At 38.0% G+C, this 23,686-nt stretch overlaps 1 protein-coding gene and 1 pseudogene across 3 annotated transcripts in view; one reads left to right on the forward strand and one right to left on the reverse strand.

Annotated features, from left to right (window-relative positions):
* LOC146456075 (ras-related protein Rap-1b-like) overlaps positions 1 to 23,686 on the forward strand; it is a 279,286-nt gene that overhangs the window by 24,330 nt on the left and 231,270 nt on the right. The window lies entirely within an intron of this gene.
* Positions 5,973 to 22,703, reverse strand: LOC146456077 (uncharacterized; annotated as a pseudogene). The gene is made up of 8 exons (XR_014858863.1): positions 22,666 to 22,703; positions 21,220 to 21,294; positions 20,324 to 20,398; positions 20,015 to 20,208; positions 15,945 to 16,070; positions 12,619 to 14,229; positions 7,035 to 8,058; positions 5,973 to 6,756 (listed from the first exon to the last, which is right to left on the reverse strand). The product of XR_014858863.1 is annotated as an uncharacterized LOC146456077 (transcript).

A 23,686-nucleotide genomic window follows, 5' to 3' on the forward strand; every position in this document is an offset into this window, starting at 1 on the left:
GAAAACGGCACACTTGAGTCCAGAACATGTTAACAATATGGCGCCAAATTTAATCCGGATGTGATAAATAAATCAAATGATGCTTTGACGTCACACAGGTCGGGATGAGTGGGTCCCCTCCCTCGCGATATAAGCGACAAAAAAGGATTTTGATTGGCCTTCTTTTGTTGAAGACAATCAGGACAATACATCCCGAGTAGGAGAGGGGATAGTTTAATGAATAAATTAATGTACACATTTGTAGCTACGAGGAAGAAAAAAAAAAAAAACAAGATGCCTGCTATACTGGCATTACGCGAGATGCTGGGGCTGATTCATTTATTCCAACTGTATGCTTCGCCGATTGATAAAACTATCCTTGCTAATGGAATAGTTTGAGTCACGACGATCGCGTTACGTTGTTTACCTTGTGTTACGCGACTCAGACTATTACCGGAAATGTGTGAAATTCCATTACGATAATGTAAGCTTTTCAGTGACCTCTTTTTAGTCTCGCGTCGTGGCCTAAGACTGTCAAACAAAGCACGATTCCTTCGCCAGGAATTCACCAATTTCCACCGTTTTAAATGTCGGGTGCTTGTTAAAAGTTATTCTTTCGATTCACCGCTTCAAAATGGTGAAATTTCCGTTTGAAAACGGCACACTTGAGTCCTCAACATGTTAACAATATGGCGCCAAATTTAATCCGTCCTTAATAAATATATCAAATGATGTGTTGACGTCACACCGGCAGGGGTGAGTGGGTCCCCTCCCTCGCGATTAAAGCGATAAGAATGGATGTTGATTGGCCTGCTGTTGTTGAAGACAATCAGAACATTACATCCCGAGTAGGAGAGGGGAGAGTTTAATGAATAAATTAATGTACCGATTTGTGACTACGAGGAAGAAAAAAAAAAAAAAAAGAAATCGACCCGTTTTTAGACACGGTATGCCCCCTCAGGGCATCCCGCGTAAAAAGAAATCGACCCGTTTTAAGACACGGTATGCCCCCTCAGGGCATCCCGCGTAACAAGATGCCTGCTACACTGGCATTACGCGTGATGCTGGGGCTGATTCATTTATTCCAACTGTATGCTTCTCCGATTGATAAATCTGTCCTTGCTAATGGAATAGTTTGAGTCACGACGATTGCGGTACGTTGTTTCCCTTGTATTATATTATGCGACCCAGACTTTCACTGGAAATTTTTGAAATTCCATTACGATAACATAAGCTTGTCAATGACCTCTTTTCAGTCTCGCGTGGTGGTCTAAGACTGTCAAACAAAGCACGATTCCTTCGCCAGGAACTCACCAATTTCCACCGTTTTAAATGTCGGGTGCTTCTTAGAAGTTATTCTTTCGATTCACCGCTTCAAAATGGTGAGATTTCCGTTTGAAAACGGCACACTTGAGTCCAGAACATGTTAACAATATGGCGCCAAATTTAATCCGGATGTGATAAATAAATCAAATGATGCTTTGACGTCACACAGGTCGGGATGAGTGGGTCCCCTCCCTCGCGATATAAGCGACAAAAAAGGATTTTGATTGGCCTTCTTTTGTTGAAGACAATCAGGACAATACATCCCGAGTAGGAGAGGGGATAGTTTAATGAATAAATTAATGTACACATTTGTAGCTACGAGGAAGAAAAAAAAAAAAAACAAGATGCCTGCTATACTGGCATTACGCGAGATGCTGGGGCTGATTCATTTATTCCAACTGTATGCTTCGCCGATTGATAAAACTATCCTTGCTAATGGAATAGTTTGAGTCACGACGATCGCGTTACGTTGTTTACCTTGTGTTACGCGACTCAGACTATTACCGGAAATGTGTGAAATTCCATTACGATAATGTAAGCTTTTCAGTGACCTCTTTTTAGTCTCGCGTCGTGGCCTAAGACTGTCAAACAAAGCACGATTCCTTCGCCAGGAATTCACCAATTTCCACCGTTTTAAATGTCGGGTGCTTGTTAAAAGTTATTCTTTCGATTCACCGCTTCAAAATGGTGAAATTTCCGTTTGAAAACGGCACACTTGAGTCCTCAACATGTTAACAATATGGCGCCAAATTTAATCCGTCCTTAATAAATATATCAAATGATGTGTTGACGTCACACCGGCAGGGGTGAGTGGGTCCCCTCCCTCGCGATTAAAGCGATAAGAATGGATGTTGATTGGCCTGCTGTTGTTGAAGACAATCAGAACATTACATCCCGAGTAGGAGAGGGGAGAGTTTAATGAATAAATTAATGTACCGATTTGTGACTACGAGGAAGAAAAAAAAAAAAAAAAGAAATCGACCCGTTTTTAGACACGGTATGCCCCCTCAGGGCATCCCGCGTAAAAAGAAATCGACCCGTTTTAAGACACGGTATGCCCCCTCAGGGCATCCCGCGTAACAAGATGCCTGCTACACTGGCATTACGCGTGATGCTGGGGCTGATTCATTTATTCCAACTGTATGCTTCTCCGATTGATAAATCTGTCCTTGCTAATGGAATAGTTTGAGTCACGACGATTGCGGTACGTTGTTTCCCTTGTATTATATTATGCGACCCAGACTTTCACTGGAAATTTTTGAAATTCCATTACGATAACATAAGCTTGTCAATGACCTCTTTTCAGTCTCGCGTGGTGGTCTAAGACTGTCAAACAAAGCACGATTCCTTCGCCAGGAACTCACCAATTTCCACCGTTTTACGTGTCGGGTGCTTCTTAGAAGTTATTCTTTCGATTCACCGCTTCAAAATGGTGAAATTTGCGTTTGAAAACGGCACACTTGAGTCCAGAACATGTTAACAATATGGCGCCAAATTTAATCTGTTTTTTATAAATAAATCAAATGATGTGTTGACGTCACACAGGTAGGGGTGAGTGGGTCCCCTCCCTCGCGATGTAAGAGACAAGAATGGATTTTGATTGGGCTGCTTCTGTTGAAGACAATCAGAACAATACACCCCGAGTAGGAGAGGGGTGAGTTTAATGAATAAATTAATGTACCGATTTGTAGCTACGAGGAAGAAAAAAAAAAAAAAAAAAGAAATCGACCCGTTTTTAGACACGGTATGCCCCTTCAGGGCATCCCGTGTAATTAAAGCCACAAAGTTCGGTATGACACTATTTAATGGTATGTATCTCTGAAGTTTCCTTAAAAATCAGAAAAATTGCACGATTTTACGATTTAGGCACATAACAACAACAACAACAACAATAACAATCGGTCACCTTCAAAAAATTCAGGATGGCTCGCAAATCCTGGCGGTAAGAGGTTGAAACCCATCGAAGAAACTTCTCAAGAAGAGGTTAATGCCTACCTTTATGTTTCTATGCGTTTACGAGGACTCCAGTTACAAAAGTTCGACTATGAAATCCGTACGAGCGACGGCCATAATGTTCGTTTCCGTCGCTCGGCACCACTCAGCATAACATTTGCGCAAATGCCGCGCTCTTGCGCTTCACGGCTGAATGCTTGTCTTAGCGCGGTTGTACCTCGTACACTTGGACTTGCCTTAGTGTTGCCAGGCAAACGATACGGTGTAGAAGAGGAAATAGGGACCTCAGCAGAGACGACGACGATGGCAACGAAAGCGGACCTTAAAAATTGCATTAGTGTCTTCTGAAGAAAAAAAAAGTGATGTTGTGTAATGTGGCCGGACTATAGGAGCTAACTTCGTGGAGGAGGTTTTAAAGTTCAGAAAGAGAAAAGAGTGTTTTAAAACGTCTACGAGGAATTCAGTTCAGCATAAAAAAGCCGTCCTTGATCCCTTCCTTCGCTGGGCACCACACAGCAAAACATTTGCTCAAATGTTCACTATTACGCTTCTCGATGAGCTGGAACTTCAAAAGCACTTAAATGCTTATATCAGAAAGGTTGTAACTCGTACATGTCCGGGTGTGTCTGATCTACTTCGCTTTCGATCTTTTCATTCAACTCCGTTTGCAAAGAGCTGCGTGTGTCATGTGATCATAATGTTGTCGCTTTGGTCGAAAGTTGCTTCAACATCCGGTCGTTTTAAGTTGAAAGAAATTTTTACTCAAATTAAATTCAGCAAACTTCAACAGAAATATCCAAACGCGGAGAATTTAATAAAACAATTATTCCATTCGCGCTTGTTGGATATGAGATTGGTATAGCCAACTCGGCGCTTCGTGCCTCGTATCCTATCTCATATCTAACGCGCTCTTCGAATAATTGTTAAGTATTATTCTTACGAGGCCGAGTATAATTAAGGATTAATTTTCAAGCGCATTTTAAAAGATTCCCAAAATGCGCGACAGGGACAATTCGCGAAGACTTTGAAATTACAAGTAAAGATTAATCCTTAATCTATAAGGAACCATTGCGATTACGCTTGGAAGGCAAAATTTTCTTACAACCATCAAGGATTTCGTAAAAAAATGTCAGTAAAACAGTCACCGTAAGCAAGCCGAAACAAACAAATTATTTTTTTCGTAGCGTACAAAACAAACAAAACTGACGAGAAGAGTTGCCATTACACAGATGTAATTAAAAGAGAATACAAGTTTAATTCAGGAGCAAACTAACAACGACAAAAACTAAGGCGAGGCATCAATTAATTGTTCCCATGCGTTGTGAAGCTTCCTGCCTCTTGAAAATAACACGAACATAGATTGCCAAAAATAGCAAACGGTGGATCCAAAGAAGGAACCCCTGGAGTAATATCTTCCACTGAATTTGACCTGCACCTTCCTTCCATCTAAAGGACACTGTTATGCTCGGTTATCGTTCGTTGTAAGAAGAAGTAACGAGGTGAAAGCACTTGGTCGCCATGTCGACTGATTTCAGTTTCTCAGCCATGACAAGGAGACGTCAAAACCAGTCTCTACACACAAAGACTTTTCATGTGAATATTGCAGCTTCAGGTTCACCGGCTTTATTTAAGGCTTCTCTTATTTTACAAATTATCTTCTTTAAGTTCCTTCAGTTATATTACCAAATGTTACCTAAAAAGTATTAATGGAGCCTTTTGTACACGCTCCAACAAGCATGCATGGTAACTGGGCCAACGTTTTCTTCTTTAAGCTCTACAGTTATATTACCAAATGTTATGTAAAAAACATTAATGGAGCCTTTTGTATACGCTCCGGCAAGCATGGTTGGTAACTGGACAAACGTTATCTTTTTTTTAAGTTTCTACAATTATATTACCAAATGTTATCTTAAAACCTTTAATTGAGCCTTTTGTACACGCTCCAACAAACATGCTTCACAACAGAACAAACGCCAAAATAGGGTTTCTAGGAGGCATTTCAAAAGTAATCCAGCCAATAAACGGATAGCTGATCAGAATGACTGAATTACAAAAACCCAATTGTTCCGCCACGTTTGCAAATGACATGTTAGTTGGAATTTCATAAGAACCTGAGCTTTTTAATGAGTAATCGAGTTATTAACACAGTCTTCACGAACTGCTAAATGCTTATTAATTCCTACAGTAGAGCCTCTGCTTTAAACACCTCACATAATACGGACACCTCTGTATGCCAGGCGGGATATTACGGATAGTTAACTTGGTCCCAGTAAGACCAAATGAACATGTAAACTCTCCCTTTATATGACCGGCAAATTCATAATACGGGCAATACGTTCAGGCTATTGTGGTGGATTGAAACATTTTACTGCATAATTAGTACCCAATTCCAACGACTGGACACAAATTAAAATGAGTCCATTAACACTATCAGTTGAAGATGCAATTTTGCTTATGGTAAGTTCTCCCTCCGTTTCTGCAGGAAACATACGTATTGGCGCATAAGTGCCCCTTGTACGTTTCCTAAGAAAAACTCCTTAGCCATGAACCTCATTTAGCGTCCGTTTCTGCAGGTAATCACAGTGGCTCGCTACAAAAAAAGCAACTTCATTGGATGTTTAACTACTAATCACTCACGGCAATATGTTTTGTACCGTCTTGTTTCTATCAGTCTACAAATCACTTCATACGTATCAAGAAATAGATCAAAACTGTCCTTATTTTATATTGCGGCTTTAGGGTAAACAAACACCTACAATGAGCAAATGGCCACCTAAGTTATCTATTAATGGGGAGATTAAGTACCGACGACGACGACGTCAACGAGAACGTCAGAAACGAGAACGTCAGAAAATAGTCTTAATTAGAAAAAACGTTGAACGTGCATTATACACTTTCGTACATTTCTTTGCCTTCTTCTGCAAAACAACACCGTGAAATGACCAAATTTATAGTTTTATGGGGAACGTGAACGCACGTCTTGATGATTAATTTTCTTTTCTCTTTCTGAACTTTAAAACCGCCCGCACGAAGTTAGCTCCTATAGTCCGGCCACATTACACAACATCACGAGTTTTTTCAGAAAACACTAATGTAATTTTTAAGTTCCACTTTCGTTGGTGTCGTCGTCGTCTCTGCGGAGGTCCTTATTTTCTCTTCTACACCGTATCGTTTCCCTGGCAACATTAAGGGTGCAGTCTGACCTGTGTCTAAACGAATTAATATTCACTTTAGTTGATAAATTACGTGAATCAACGAAATCAAGTGTTTTTTACTGAATTTATCTACTGAATCTTTTCCCTTTTTTATTTTACCTACTAAAGCTTTCCTTTTCATGCTATCTACTAAATCTGTTCTTGTTATGTTATCTACTAAATCTTTCCTAGCTACTAAAGTTTTCTTTTTTCATCTACTAAATTCTTTTCTTTTATGTTATCTGCCAAATCTTTTCTTTTAATTCTATCTACTAAATCTTTTTTTTAATGTTATCTACTAAATCTTTCCTTTTAAAGTTATCTATACCAAATTTTTTCTTTAATGTTATCTACTAAATCTTTCCTTTTTATGTTATCTACCAAATCTTTTCTTTTAATGTTATCTACTAAATCTTTTGTTTTTATGTTATCTAATAAATCCTTTCTTTTATGTAATCTACCAAATCTTTTTTATTTTATGTTATCTACTAAATCTTTTCTTTTTATATTATCTACTATATCTCGTAGCTACTAAATCTTTTCTTTTGATATTATCTACTAAATCTTTCCTAGCTACTAAACCTTTTCTTTTTATGTTATCTACTAAATCTTTCTTGTTATGAGCCATTTTTCTGGCGATTTACTCTTATGGAAGGTAGCATCCCATAACTCTTTAATTAGCATGCCACAGAGAGGGTATATTTATTATTCCCTAATGTTTGCTTTTCCCTTTGTTATTTATTGGGATTCGCTACTATTAAAGTCATTCATCCTGTTGGATCATAGCTTAATTTTTGTCTACTCATGAACTAATGGATCAGTAATAATAATTGTACTTGTTAGGAATAATTATGATTCACTTAATTGATTATTAAAATTATTTCACTTGGACTTCACTCACTAACTCGTAATTCAGAACAGCAGCAGTTAATAGGTATCTATGTCTCTCGGATAGATTTTTTGTAACAGCGTTGGCAATGTAATCTAGACCCCGCTCTTTCTACGTACTTAAATCATACAATTATTTCAGAGTGGAGTGACGCCTGGATCACGTTTTACACTTCTATCCGATAAATTATATTTAAAAACTGAAGGCTGCGTTTTTTTTTTTTGCGCAAGTGAATAGAAAAGAACATAAACAAGTAAAAGAAAACAAAATAAAAATAACGACCAAACAAAAAGAAAGCACAATCACCACAACAAGAAAACAGTTACAACGTTGATTGCGTATCATTTGCTCAAAGTTTAGTATCGTATGATTTTGGTGGTTTAGCGGTGTGGATAGTGACGACGGTCACATCAGTGTGGGATTCGACGTTGCCGGGCCGTTCTTCGTCTTCTGTCCTTGAAGGATTCTCAGTTGATTCTTCCTCTTCTTCGAGGGTGAAGTTGACCACGCCACTGTCTTTTATGGCGGTTGTCATGGACGGCATGTCAATTCTACCTGTCTGAAGTTGTTGCTTAAAAACGTTAGTCCCAGCCAATCCTCGAATTTCGCCCTGAAGTTCATTCAAAGGTAACAACAGGGCGAGGCAACAAGATAGGGACCATTTTGGATTTTTCCGCCATTCTTTGACGTGACGGTAAATGTAGATAATGTACTGGACTGAAAAAGACAAAATAAACCAAACTACTTAAATTTCAATGGGACAGTTAAAGTATCTCTTTCTAGGATTGAGAAATTAGGAATTCGGCACTTTTGAACCTGCCTCATTGGGTATTCATTGCTTTCACTTATACCTTTTCCAAAAATGGCAGCCGATAAATTATTAATTTATTTTCATGGAAATTAGCCTTAATAGGCTCGCTAGCACAGGCAAAATTCAGTAGAATTTTCACTTTAAAACGAAGTTAGTTAGGCCTATTAACATATTTGAAAAGAATAATAAATCGGCCGCTATTAATGAAAAAGGTCTATGCAGTACTCCTTGATCTGCTTCTTTTTTTTTCCTCGTATTCGTTATTTAGACATAAATGAAATACGGAAATTCCCCAATAGGCGTTTTGCAACAGTTGATCACGTTACCTGCTTCTCTAAAACACAATGATTTACCTATTTTTAGCAAATACTTTTATCAAAACTGAATAGACCTTAAAAAAGAAAATAACCTGGCATGCGAATCGGTCAGGCTTATATCTTCGAAAGAGAATTTTTTATGGACGTTCAAAATTAGGAGGATTTGTGTGAGAAAAAGCCAGCTTGCCATCCAGTCACGCTTCAGTGCTTTTCCATACAAATCCTGTATTGTAAATTTTCCAATTTTTTAACTGGCACAAAATCTTTCGCTTTCATTTTGTTGGTCTGAAAATGTAGTTTCCGGCTAAGTTTGTCACCCTCATTCTTTCTGTGCGATTAACTACGGAAAACGTGACTGGATAGCAAGCCTTTCTCGTTTCCATACAAAACCGTACAATTTTTCCAACATTCGAATCGTCCTGAAATCTCAGCCTTAAAGGTTATTGGTCAGAAAATTGGTGTTCTAGCTAACAAAAACATGCTCTTTGCATTTCTGTAATTCATATAGCTGCAGCTATTGGCAAGTTTGCTAATTTTTGGTCACGTGATCAACTGTTGCAAAAGGCCTATTCCTCAGATACATCATGTCCCAGGAAAATTTGTGTTACCTTTTGAAAACACAGTAACTGAGGATTGGCCAAAATTTGAACTGTCCGCTGAGAAGTGGCAATGTTTTTTTTTTAGCTGAGAGCTATGAAACTTTAACCAAATGTTACCTGTTTGAGATGCCTAACCTTTGTTTGAGTATAGCCATTGTAGATTTTTATTGGGAAACAACTACCCAGTTACAGTGTAGTTAATACCTGGGGAATAAGAGGCTAACGATGATGACTTGTAGCTCCTTAGTTTTGTCTAGAGGTCTTGTGATCGTTAGATGATGATATCCAGTGTTCGTAAAGTATCAGAAGAGATTGGAATCACTTGAAAGTTGTTTGGAAATGTTCGGATGATACCCGGCGCTGTCGGATCAGCTAATGAGAAATGGATTAACAGAATGCCGTCTTTGCACATATATCGTTTGTTTCAAAGAAGAGATAGTATGGATCCGTAAAGGTAAGAAAGAGAAATTGTGTTTGCCGTATTTATAGTCAGGCACGCGAAATGCGAAGGACTGGACTGAACAGACTTGAGGTGGCTTACTTCACTTTTCTGGTGTGAAAGAAGGCCTTGAATCAAACTTAAGAAGAACGCTAGGAGGAGTTGTTTTGTAAGTTTTTTAGCACAATAAATACAATTGAGATACTTTTGAGTCAGAAATAAAATTTGTCATGCTCAAAAGTGTAAAATAGTCTTAAGTGGGGGCCTGGGAGCTCCACCTTTTAGAGCTGTCTGGTTCTAAATCTGGCCGTACTACACTACTTTAAAATCACAGGATTTGGAAAGTGGGCAAAAATACGTATTTGCAGGTAAGAGCACGAACCACTGTCAGGTAGAAATTTGGCAAAAGACAAAATTTTGAAATTTTGCCTTATTTAAAACTTTCTAAAATATAGCAAATATTTGAATGTAGGTTGTACAGCTAGATTTGTAGAAATTTAGCGAGAAAAAATGTCTTTCGAAATCTACGCTAGGAAAGCCATTGCTCATGCTTGTTTCAGGGAAAACCCGGGTTGCAGCGTGCGCGCGCGCTCCAACTGGTGAGCGCATGCTACCTTCGTGTTCAGGGATTTTCCGCAGCTCTGCAAAGGCTTCAAGGCTGTTAAGGACCAGCAACCATTAGAAAACACGTTTCATCAGTTTTCAAGCCCAAACATAATTTAGCTACTTAGCACACCTCTGGAACCTACTCGAAATACAGGGAAAATAGTTTTTCCCAGAGCCGCCATTTTGTTTTTTGGCTTGCGTGGTCGCAAGCTCGCATCGCTTCGCACGCGTGTGATGCTTTCGTGTTGGGAGAGGGCGCATACTACGCTCGCGTAGTACAACACCTGTAGTAAGCGAACAAAAAGGATCTCAGTAATCCACGGCTTTGATGTTGTTTGACGGTCTAAATTTGTCATCAACGTGCGAAAAAGATTAACAGTAGAAATTCCATTATTATGGTATTTGTGTTCTCAACCCTCGATACATGACACGATGCAAATATTTATGGAATATTTCATTAAAGAAATAAAAAACGCGCCGAGTGCATTGTTGAGTTATATAAGCACGGGGAATTTTAAAGAACACGAGAGAAGTGCAGAGGCGAGTGCCTCTTTGCGCTTCTCGGGTGTTCTTAAAAATTCCCAAGTCCTTATATAACTTAACAATGCACGAGGAACAAGTTTTTTATTTCTTTTATAAAATATAAACAATCGCAACTCCTCAGACAAGTGCGAATTTTAATGAATCAACATCAAGTTTCTCCTTAATAGCGCGCGCTCTTGTCGATCACGACAGGGCACGCGACAGCGCAATCAAGTAAAAAGTCAAACTGTTTTAGTTTTTCGTCACGTAGTAAGCAAGTTCAAGAAATTAACTTTAAGTCAAGTTTAAGTTTTAAGGTGTTGAAAGACAAGTTGAAGTTAATTAACAGTCTGGAAACATTAGTACAAGAGACTGTTCTTTGCGAATCGCTTGAGTGACAGCGCATTCTGTCTCTGAATTTCTCAGATTTTCCACAGGCAAAAGATCTGACGTGTGCTCCGTGCATATGTGCAATTATAATGCACGCACCATACGTATGCTTCGTGCATTGTGGAGTTATACAGAACTCAGTTTGACCAATCACAGTGCTTGCTTGACCCTGGCTATTTTATAAATTATTCAATATCTGTATGAACATCGAATACTTAAAACTATGTTTTACTGGGTATCCTAATTTTTCATGGCTATAGACCACAGGAAGAAATGGCATCAAGGGGTTCGCCCAAATACAACGTTCGGTTGAATAAATCGCATGACCGAATTCGTACAGGATAAGACAATAACATTTTACATCCCTTTACACAACAAGCCATGACGCCATAAAATAAAACCTTTAAATGGGTTTTATTTGGGGTGTCTCGAAAATCTGGAACATGGAACAGTTCCCCATAGTCTCTCCTGGCGACCGACCGCTGGCCAAAGAGCCCGAGGACTCTAAGTACGAGATTGGCGGGTGACAAGAACGAAAGCTTTATACTTGATTTTAAGGCACGTCCCAGAGCTACCGAGAGAGGAGCAACATTTTGGAATACTTCAATGATCAAATTAAAGTTCTCCATTGAGAGAAGCTGGATTAAGTAGGTGAGGAGCGCAAAAAGCAAGCCGAATTACGGTATGACAAACATGGATTCCCTTTTAGAGTAAATGGTCGGAAACAAATTGGAAATGTGTGGTCCACTGATTGATTCGTACTTGAAGGACATCGGGAAAGCCATAGGTTCGAGGCTAAGCAGATCAAAAGACACCAGCTTAGCCAACCCAGTTATTCCTTTCGTTCCTTGGCCTGTGTTCCGCCATGTCTGTACTCTGGCTAGGGGATACTCGGAAGACACAACAGCCTTAGATCCCCTCCCCGTTAGATTTTCATGCAGAGAAAAGTTATAATTTACGCAAATTCAAATGACAAACGAACAATAAGGATATTGGCCTGGAACAACGTCAGGCGAATATATCTACATAAATTATTATTACGGATGCCATTTTAGAGACTAACTACATCACATGACCAGAACAGCGTCGCGGAGGAAAGTTGCCTAGCAACGAGCCATCGTGTCTACACACGGGTATACAAGAAGATATTCCAATGATGAATTAATCCATCAAATAAAACCACTGGTAAATTAAAAGTGTGTTGATGGCGAATTAAATCCAGAACGTGTTGTATAAGGCAAGATGCAGCAGAATTTCATTCCACCGTGTAAAAATTAAACAAATAAATAAATAAACAAAACCAAAAAAATCCTTGAATTTTTATAAAAGAGAGAACGGTAGATTTCCCTGTCGAGGAGTGCAATGCATAATGGGTGACAATGTTGTCAATATCTTGCGGCATGGTAACAGCAATCCACTTGATAAAATTACTGTTATACCAGATTGTAAACTGATACATCTTAGGAAAAGTCACCAAGTTTGGTTGTGTTTGCTTTCGTATTTTAAACGTCACGAGCTGATTCTAGATCAGTCTCCCCACCCTCTCTTTCCAGGCTGAATTGGATAAAAGATGACTTACAAAAAGGCACTTACCAATTAGAAGGAGGATCACTGAAGCATTTGCTCCAACCACCAGTAACTCGAACATGATTTTATCCACGGAATGATCCACAGATGTAGGGATGTTTTCGCTGGGAATCTTACTCACGGCTCCTATTCCCAAGTTGATGAAAGTGACCACTAAAGATGTTACCATTAACTTGTTCTCGAACGGTTCTACCACTGGTTTTTTGACGGCAAAAGCAATTGCATAGATACCTGAAATGATGGAAGCGATTCCTGCATAGGACCTGCTCTCACTGCCGATTAGGATTAAACCAGATGTCAGGATAACCTTGCGCACTGTATCAACAAGTTCCCAGTACCATGCAGAAGACCTGTAATTTTCAAACAGGAATCGTAATCCCGTAAGCAATTCAGCGCTTTTTGCTTCATTGTCTTCGTCGTCGCAACTTCCACCTTCGTCGTCGTTTCGGATAGTTTGCAGCGCCCTTCGTTGACTCAAGAAGAGAGTGAGGAATGAAGCTGCTGGCAGGAAAAGCACGTAACCAACGGCAACGTATCCGACGATAACTAAACGATTGTATCTTCAACTATTACAGTTTATGCCAAAGTCCGCCTTTAAATATCTGGTACAATCATCCTTTTCATCATCACTGCAAAGCGTACGACAAGCGAGAGGCAGTACGGCTGCTGTTTTCGAACACGTGCTGAGATAGGTAACATACAGGATGAAAAACGCGTTTCTGTAGATCAACTCTTTCGTCTGAGACATTTTCAGGGCTTTCTGTTGGTCATCCAAGGTGGAACGCAATCTGAGGTATAACTTTCTGATTCCGTAAACACAGATCGACAGGATGATAACTAAAGCGTTTAGCGTGAGTATGGAAAAAAGATCTCCAAATGCATCAATTTTCAATTCTGGGAAGAGACAGTGAACAGGCGCAATCTGGAACACGTTTAACTGCAAAGCCTGGGAATATGTTCCGATGAGGGCAAGAGATTGGGGCCATTCAATGTATGCAAATGCTTCAAGCAGTCCAAACGTTACTTGGTAAAAACCAATAACGATTTTGAGCCGCCCAAGAACAATGTCCACTGAAGAACGCCCGAGATTCTTTTTGCTTTTCTTTTTGCTTGACCATACCAGGATAGCGATTATTATGATAATGACTGCAGCTGAGATAGAAAGCTGCCCGATCATCCATTTTTTTGTTGGGCACAGTTCGCAGCTTTTAAATTGCTTGTAGTAGCCATCACTGCATACTTCACACAACGGACCTTCGTATCTAGTGCTGCAGTTAGAATCTATACCTCCAGTACAGGATTCTTGGCGAGGACATCTATGAGGTTTCGGTAGAGCGTGTGGGTACTTAGTTAAAGACCGATTGGGTAGCGAGCCATTAATGTGTGCATTAACTTCAGCGGTAACATTAAGGACATTGCTTGTGAATTCGCTATAGAGATGTTTGTGTGTCTCATTTTCCCAGTTCCACCAGAAACCAGGCTTTAAAGTTGCGAAGTCATCAGCGCATTCTAAACCATCAGCAGCACATGGTTTGCATTCCCCAAACAGATCTGTCCGATAAAACGACTGCAGGCATTTGCAAGCTCGAAATCCAGCAAAAGAGCTAGAATCAGTTCCTGTTAACGAAAAATAAAGTATAGTTTTTAATCTCCTTATCTATGCATGTATAGCTTTTTGCTTCTATGTCTGTTTGTGATTTTGAGGTCGCTCATAACGGTTTGCAGCTTTTCTCTTCAGTTATTTTTTTTTTTTGATCGATAAGTACTGCTATTCTTTATCAGTAAATGGTGCAAACATAGTCATAATTGTTCGACTTAATAAGCAACAATAACAAAAATATAGCCGTTAAAAACATCCCTTGTTTTAGCTTAGGTTAGCATAACACAAAAACGAGCTGTATGATCCCAACGTTTTACTATGGAATTCTAACCAGCATGCCAATACGCACCTTCTTGCAAACTCACTAAAAAAAGATGTTATAGGAGTGGTTTAGGAGCCACCTTGAATTTTCAAAAATATTAGGTGAATTATTTAGCGCAGTATAAATTAATATTTCTTATTTTTTGGTTGGCTCGGTTTCCTTTGTTCTTTTCGGTTGAATATATGCAATAGCCCCTGTCAATTACTAACTGTCTGAAAAGCTGGGTGCGGCTTTGGTTGTAAAAGGGGAGGGCGTGGTTGAAAACAATAACTGATAACAACGGACGAGGGGATTATGACGAGGGGGAAATATATATCTCCCCCCTCCCTCGTCATATACCGCTCGACTTATTCCCCTTATTCAGTGTTCTCAAAAATTTCAACGAGTGCTTAATCGTTTACTATTAAAGAAAAAATGAAGAACATAACTTTTACTACTACTACTACTACTACTACTACTACTACTACTACTACTACTACTACTAGTAGTAATTTAATAACAGGCCACTCATTCCATACTCGTACTGTGCCACTGTTAGCTTTCTTTACATTTGCAGGATTACGGTCACTAATCCGCTCAGCAAAGACAGTGTAGGAAGTTTTTGGTTAAAAAGACTTCATCTTCACAACCGCTTATCGTTGTTTCCACACGGAACAATAGCTGACTGAACACTATTTCCAAAATTTAACAACAGCCGCTCAACCACGTGTAGTGTACTGAATGCAGTGTTTACCACGTATACCAGCAGACAAAAGCAATTGTTTATACATATTGTTGTGTGAATAATCCAAAGTTCAAAAAACAGTTGAGAAAAACATCTTCAGAGCCGAAATCTCACTGCCTACAACTGTCATCAAAAAGTGTTGTGTATTAGACTTCGACCTGTTATAAAATAAGCATTTAACTATTTAAGGTCTTTGTTTCTATTAAGGAAACCTCACCAACAGAAAAAATAAGCATGTTATGGCGTGCCCTCGGGCGCAAGGGGAATATATCAGATATCCCCTCGTTCCAGGCCAATAACCCTTACATAACTAGTGTACTCATATGCACTACTTTGTTGTTTTCAGTTTGTTTGTTTTTTAATTTGTTGTTGTTGAAAGTTGCCCATGCTTGCAAATCGTCTCAATCTTTACCCGTAAGGACAATTGTTCGTTTGTTTAGGGGAAAAAACGAAAGAAAAGGAAGCGCCAACGTTTGAGTCTCTTGGCCAGGGATGAGTAAACTCTGCAGCAACACGTTTGGTTTTTCATCCATGCGTCGGGACAAGTGAAAGAAGGGACAATGCCCCAAAACCTCTCCAGGGCTTGGAATCTTAGACTGGGCTAGGTTACTACATGCCTTGAGTTTCGCTGTAGATGTTTAACTCCTTTAAACACTCTGGATATTTTAGCAAGATAATGGTATTACCTTGAGGACAGGCTTTGCAATCGCTGGCGCTCTTCCCAGGCGCATCGTTCTCAGACACAAAAGTTCCGTTAGGGCATCGTAAACAACTTTCACTGACAAAGGCTTCAGTGTCCGAATAATGACCTCCTAAAATGTTAAACAAAAAATATTCAAAACTTAAAAGCCTTAACCATGCTTTCTAGGGTAAGCAGGGAAATAGTAGGAGTGTCACACAAGTGGTACGCGATAAACGAGCAGCTCACCATAGTTATTGAGCTTCCATGACATTTTTGTATAACCAATCAAAGCAATTTAAAGGACACTGTTACGCCGCAAAATGTAATACTAACGCAAAATGTAATAACATCGACGCAAACTGTAATAAAGTATTCAACGTAAAATGTAAGAACGTTTCTGACGCACAATGTAATAACGCAAAATGTAATAACTCACGAATGACGTGAATGTAATTTTGAAATCAGTATCATGATTCAGTGTACGTTCACCTATGCATAAATTGAATAACAGGTGTACAGGTTTTATTCTCAACTCTTAAAAGTTTCAGATCGGAGGATTGGTGTTTTCTTACGGTATCTACTTATGGTGGCGTTTAAAAATGTGACTTTTTGGTGCTACGCTTATTCAAAAGAAGAGTTCTTAAATTTTGCGTTGAAAACTTTATTACATTTTGCGTTAATATTGCATTTTGCAGGGACTCTCGACATGGTCACAATTTCTATCGTATATTATACACGTTCGTGTGGCACTCGAAAAATAGGCGCCGCCCTTCAAAAAGCGCCTCAGCCTTCAATAACAACGCGGTCACTTATTCGAAGCACATGAACATTAACTCTAGGGTGATAGATTACGAAGGGGGTTTCATCCTCATATAACTACAGTCAAACCTCTTAAAAACGGACAACGCGGGAACATGAATTAGTGTCCGTATCATAGAGGTGTCAATTTTAGAGAAGTAGGCTTTAGATGGATTTCGGTCTCTAAGAGACCAAGTGAACTGTCCGTAAAAGAGAGGTGTCCGCATCAAGAGGTGTCCGTAAAGAGAGGTTTCGCTGTGCCCGAGTCCGATCAACAGAGTTTTTTAACTGAGTCTCTTTATGTCCATTATGCATTTACGTTTCCAAAAGTGACGGTTTTAAAGGAGCGTAGCACCAAAAAGTCACATTTTTAAGCGCCACAATAAGTAGATACGGTAAGAAAACATCAGTCCCCCGATCTGAAACTTTTAAGAGTGGAGAATAAAACCTGTACTCCTGTTATTCAATTTATGCATAGGTGAATATACACTGAATCATGATACTGATTTCGAAATACTATACACGTCATTCGTGAGTTATTACATTTTGCGTTCGTTATTACATTATGCGTCAGAAAAGTTCTTACATTTTGCGTTAAATACTTTATTACAGTTTGCGTCGATGTTATTACAATTTTGCAGCGTAAACTGAGACCTTTTTCTTTTCCTTAATATTTGACTTTAATGCATTGAGAAGTAAATTCACTTCAATGTGTAACGAAAAAAATAACGCTTGCGCGCGTTAAGTTTTGTCACATAAAGATAACATGCTGGAGTCAAGAATGTGATTTCTGAAGCACACTAGATAAATTAAAGGGGCAGCTTCATGAGAGATATCATGATTTCGGGCAAAAATTCACTAAATTTAAACTTTAAACACTGTCTTACAGTTAATTTCTAAATCGCTAATTAAAAAAAAAATGCCGCAAAGGTTGAACCAAAATATAGTACAACCGATTTTTAACGTGTTACGACAGCGAAAATTGGAAAAGGTTTTCCTGACGTTTTCAAATTTGAACCGATCTTTATTTTGGTCGTCTTCCAGATGATAGTTTCTTGGCATTCTGATATTCTTTTTTATTTAATTTTGGTCGTTATATCTTGGCTGCTATCGACGGAATAGCATTTTTTTTTATTTTCAATGTGTTGATAATTATAGCGTGATACTGTCCCTTTAAGATGAAGTTTTTCCAGGACAGCATTCATTATTTTGCAGATTCAATTTCAATAAAAATTGAGCATCACTGAAAAAAGCTTTCATTAACGTTATGATAGAACTGTACATTTTAAAATATCTTTTTTGGTTTAAAAAAATACATCCATCCAATGAATCATATATAACACATTGCAAGGTATGTCTTTAGTAAAGAACAGGAAACCTTAATCCTTTGTGGTTTTATATCAGGTTGTCAGTGTACTAAGTATGAATTTGACAGTCCAAAAGGCACAATGCTTTTAATTTTCTGTGTTTGGCGGCAAACTATGATACCCTATTGAGCATGATTCTATGATCAAATCATCTCTGTAAAAAATCCACTATTTTGTTTTTATCAAGTGCGGACATGAAAATTCTAACTTCGTTTCTGGAAGCGCTCGTACTGTCTCGGTTTCTTATTCCATCCAAAAATACAAACGAATGTTCCTTTCCTTTTCATGGAGATAAGTGAAAATGCCTTTTGGGGGGAAATTGAGAGATTTAGAAAGTACAGTAAACACCACCTGTCCTGAAAATAAAACCATTTTCTGGGGATGCTAGGGCTTACAGTAAAGTTACAACTGGCTATCTCAAACTTGTATGTCTGGAACAAAAAAACGTTTCCCTTGTTTGTTGGAGATAGCGGAAGTCTACTCTATAGTCAATTTTTACTCTATAGGCAATTTGTTATCGGTTACTTGTAGAATCCATGTCATGACCTCAATCGGTCACGTTCTCCTATCTGATTGGTCCATCCAAATGGCCTTCTCTAAGTATCAAAATTTGAAGCCTAAGCTTTAAAGATATAAATCTTAACAACTCTTTGAATGTAGTTTCCTGGGTCGCTTTGAACAAACATTTCGCTCCGTCAAGGTTAGTTGTTATGAACATATATCTTTTGTGTTCTGCAATCTTGATAAAGTGGACTTTAATTCTATTTATCTCTTTATTTATTTGTTTATTTTTATTCTGAGTAGGTAGGTCGAATTGTGCGAAGAAAATGACCTTGAAAATCCATGCTGTTCCACAGAGTTGTTGTTGTTGTGGTTGTTGTTTTAATTTTCATCACTTTTCCGAGGAATCCATGTCCCATTTGTCTTCCGAGCTAAGTGAAATGTTTTAAACCATACGTAGTAAGACAATGTGTCACATTCCCGACACCCCTTCCAAAATGCCTACTTTTTTTTCCTGTAAACCGTATGTCCACCTTGTCTAGATCAGTATCCTATGATCAGGTTGTTCTGCTGAGCGCCTTTATGGCACGTGTCATAACCCGGACACAGATTATCCGAGGGAGTGGGCAAACATTTAATATCGGAATACTCATGAACAACCAGCGAAAGATGCTGCATTTAGATAGTCAAAACAGAAGTGTATATCGAACTAATGAATGAATGAATGAATGAATGAATGAATGAATGAATGAATGAATGAATGAATGAATGAATGAATGAATGAATGAATGAATGAATGAATGAATGAATGAATGAGTGAGTGAGTGAGTGAGTGAGTGAGTGAGTGAATGAATGAATGAATGAGTGACTGACTGAATGAATGAATGAATGAATGAGTGACTGACTGAATGAATGAATGAATGAATGAGTGAATGAATGAATGAATGAATGAATGAGTGAGTGAGTGAGTGAGTGAGTGAGTGAGTGAGTGAATGAATGAATGAATGAATGAATGAATGAATGAATGAATGAATGAATGAATGAATGAATGAAAGATTCATGAATCAGCATTTTTGATTTTAAATAAATCAATTGTTTAAAGACGAGAATTAGCGATAAGAAAAATCCGACGTTTAGAAGCCACTTTGTCCGACATTACCAATAAATATGCAAGGAAAGCGTAATATATATGACGACAAAAAGTCGCCGAAACGTTCATTTCCTAATCGCTAATTTTTATTATAAATGTTTGTCAAAGTCCCCAGTTATAATAAATCAGTTGTTTGCCAGCTTTAATGCAGTGGTGGTCATTTATGATAAGCTCTTTTTAGGAAACAACTTTGTTAAAAGACTTAACAGTGAATTTAAAAAGATCTTCCATACAAGATAGACACTTGAAGAGACTGACCTGCTGGGCACTCCTGGCAGGTACGAATGCTCAACTTCAAAATCGTGCCGGATGGGCATGGAAGGAGTCTGTATTCTCCTAGTGATGTATTTCCAAACCCAGCAGCCACAAAAGCCTGTTTTATGCTCCGCCTGACTGCGTAATTCGACACTTGAGAAAGGTTGATGTCTTCTGATTCGCCTTCCCCCATTCCACTTCAAACAAATCACAACAAAAGGAAACAAATAATAGAATACTTAGCTGAAATCGATCAAGCTAAGAATTAATTGTTCAATAATATATTCAGAAAATAATCAGTTTAACACTTACAGCTGGATTTTGCAGCGCACTTTTCCATTTGCACGGGTGAATTTCATGGTACCTATTTTTCCATTTTTCACAGTTCTGCAAAAGGTACATACATAGCTATTTGGTTTTCAACGGGTTCATTGAATCATGAAATTGAACTGAAAAAAAAAAAAACATTACGTCATTTACCCGAGCTTATTTTATTATTATTATTATTATTATTATTATTATTATTATTATTGTTATTATTATTATTATTATTATTATTATTATTATTATTATTATTATCATTATTATTATTATCATTATTATTATTATCATTATTATTATTGTTATAATTATTATTATTATTATTATTATTATTATTATTATTATTATTATTATTATTATTATTATTACTATTATTATTATTACCATTATTATTATTATTTTTTTTTTTTATTTTTTTTTTTTTTTTTTTTCACATTCTCTGCTCGGAAGGGGTTGGGGGTAGGGGGCTCGTATAGACTATCCAGGCTTTGACATTAGCACCCGAGAGAAAGATGGTACGTCAAAGATGTTTCCTTTGAGGAGTACAATGAGGATATGTGTCCAAATGGAGGCCATTTGGTTTTCTTTTTTTTTTTTTAAGTGACAGGGTACTGCAAACATATTTGCTTTAGGTTACTCAAAACAGGAAGATTCCTTTTTCTGCAAAAATTATTTAGTTGACACTGCGAGATGAAAATAAGTGAAAACTGACCTGTCATAGCGAATTGTTTCCAGTTAAATTTATTTAAACAGTTATTAAAGTTCAAAAACTCTTCTAGAAAACACGGTGTCAAACTGGAATATCTATTGATTAAGAGTATCACTATTTACTATTTGATAACAAAAAAACTACCGTTTAAACGCGGAGCAGGATTTTTGATACTCACATTTCAGTAACCAGATTAGCTGCCCCAATGAGAGATGTAGAGTTTACGAATTCTAACTCTGTCCTTATCATGTATCTAACGACAAGAAAACGATTTTGTGTTGTTTGCCTTTTTTATCAAATCTTATTTAATATATTTCACAAGAGTAACGGGGTGATGACAAACCTTATAATTCGACATCCTTTGAAACCTTGTTTTTATAACTGATCTCGGACGAATAATTGAATTTATCAAAAGCTTCCAAGTTGACACCTAATCATTCGAGCACTCTAATGCATTCTTTAGAAAACGAGACAAGGAGTTATAGTTTCTAACTTATGTTTGTAAATAGTAGTAGACAATCTGCGGAAGTGAGCTCGCTCGAGAAAGAAGCAAGACGCTCAAGTTTACTACTAGTCAGTCGAACGGCGATGGAACCCCTTTTGAGAAAATTATGATCAACGGCAAATATTTGAAATATGGCTTACTGTTTTTCATTTTCCCTTCACTTTGTTTTGGGTCATTTATTTACACACTTGTGTACCTTATGACACGTGAACCCATTTAAAATCTATAGTCTAATTTTTATGTAGTAGATTTTTTTTGGAAACAAATTCCTTCCGCCGAAGTGGGATACTTTACCTTATTCAGCGCTTTAAACGAATTTTTGTTTTCCTTTCAAGACTAAAAAGATTAATTTTCCATATTCCAAAGGTCTTTTCCGATCAAAAACACAACCTTTTTTTTATCAGAATGTGAGCCGAACCTCTGGAGCGATTAAGTCTTTCTACTGTCGAAAAGGACCGTTGGGCGCCCCGGACAAGTAGGATTAGTGGGTGAAATTTAGTAATGACTGATTGCCTCATTTTCTTTGGACCATGAGCAGAGATATCTAAGAAACTTGCATATATACAGTTAATACAGAAAACCCAGGCACAGTATATAAACGTCAGGTTGTCTTTGTGTCTTGTTGGAGACTTAGAAGGAATTTGTTGCTGTTTAAAGCCGGCAGTTTCGTTTCGTTTTTACCTTTAAATACAGAAAAATGAGGAATGCTAGAGACTCGCTTCCTTCTTCTCTCAGAAATTGCTCTCGCATCAAAATTCTCATCCACTTCTTCGATGAGCGCCATAACTTAACCGTAACATTCACCTTTCATGTTGATCACACTGGGATCTTACACAACGAATTGGAAGACAATTCGGTTGCCGTTGATTTTCGCTTACGTTCGGCCCTTTTGACGGAAACCGCCGTGGGAGCCGGCTGCACGAGTTCAAATTACATTAGGTTCTCTTATTGGTCAATTGAAACCGACTCTCACGCGCCAACAACGAAAATTGCACAAGAGGGAAGAGCTTTCTTTCTATCACGAGTAATCACGCGCCCAGAACTATTGGGAACATGTTTTCATTGTGGACAATGTTAACGGAATTAACGACGTTTCAACATATTCCAACATATACTCACATAGAAAGATCTCGGTAAGGCACAACGAATGCCCGAGATCCAATGGCCTGTATAGGATTATCTGACAGCAATCTGCGGAAAGAAAAAAAATCGTTGCACAAGTCGGCATCTAGCTTAAATACCGAACAAGAGGCTCCCAAGTGCCCGGAACACTTTGAGAATAACACTTAAGTGACATCTATGATTGAGATTTGCTAGAAACACAATAGGGCTGATTTTATCATATACGTTTTTTTGTATTGGTATAAATAATTTTTAATGCAAGGCACAAAAATTTACAGCATTTTATATTTATGCTATTAACCATAGTTTACAAACATTAATACACTTTCAAAGTTCCTAAGTTGCAAGCTATGCTTTGTTTTTTAGTTTTTGTCCCTAAATGATTGAATTTGCACAAATTGACGACATTGACAAAAACAAATAACAACAACAACTTAGAAACCGAAACAAAACAAAACAAAACACACGTCAAAAATGCATATTAAAACAAATACTGAAAGGTATATTTGAAGGTAGTAATACTGTGAGAAAACTGTCAAAAAAGAGTTCTACGTTGTGTAGGCTGCTGTAGAAACCCACATACAATCATTATATTTGATAATGTTTGGGATTGTTCCGTTTTATTGGCTGAACAGCATTGGAAAGTCTTTCAAAAGGCTATAGCATAGGAGCAGCGTATTATTAGAACATGTGATGTAAGGAGTGAATGTCAGTTAAGCATTGACTGCATGCATTGTTGCCACAAATTTTGGCTCTTAAGGGCCCAGTAAAGTATCTCGTTTCTAAGCTACACGGTTGCTACACAAGTGCAATTTACTTCCGCTCAGCCAAAATTTTTTCGCGCGCTTTTTTCGGCGCCGGCCTGTCGCCGATTCAAGTCGCCGGTACCTCTTTGTTTACTTTGTTGCAACAAACACAAGAAAAAAATTTCGTTTACATTTTTATTGATTAATTTTCTGCTTTACGGTTACAACATGCCGCGGAGTCGTGCCTTCATTTTTGAAACTTGAGTGTTTTG

This window comes from Pavona decussata, unplaced genomic scaffold, assembly GCF_977016875.1.
Source record: "Pavona decussata unplaced genomic scaffold, jaPavDecu1.1 SCAFFOLD_261, whole genome shotgun sequence".
Taxonomy (NCBI): Eukaryota; Metazoa; Cnidaria; class Anthozoa; order Scleractinia; family Agariciidae; genus Pavona; species Pavona decussata.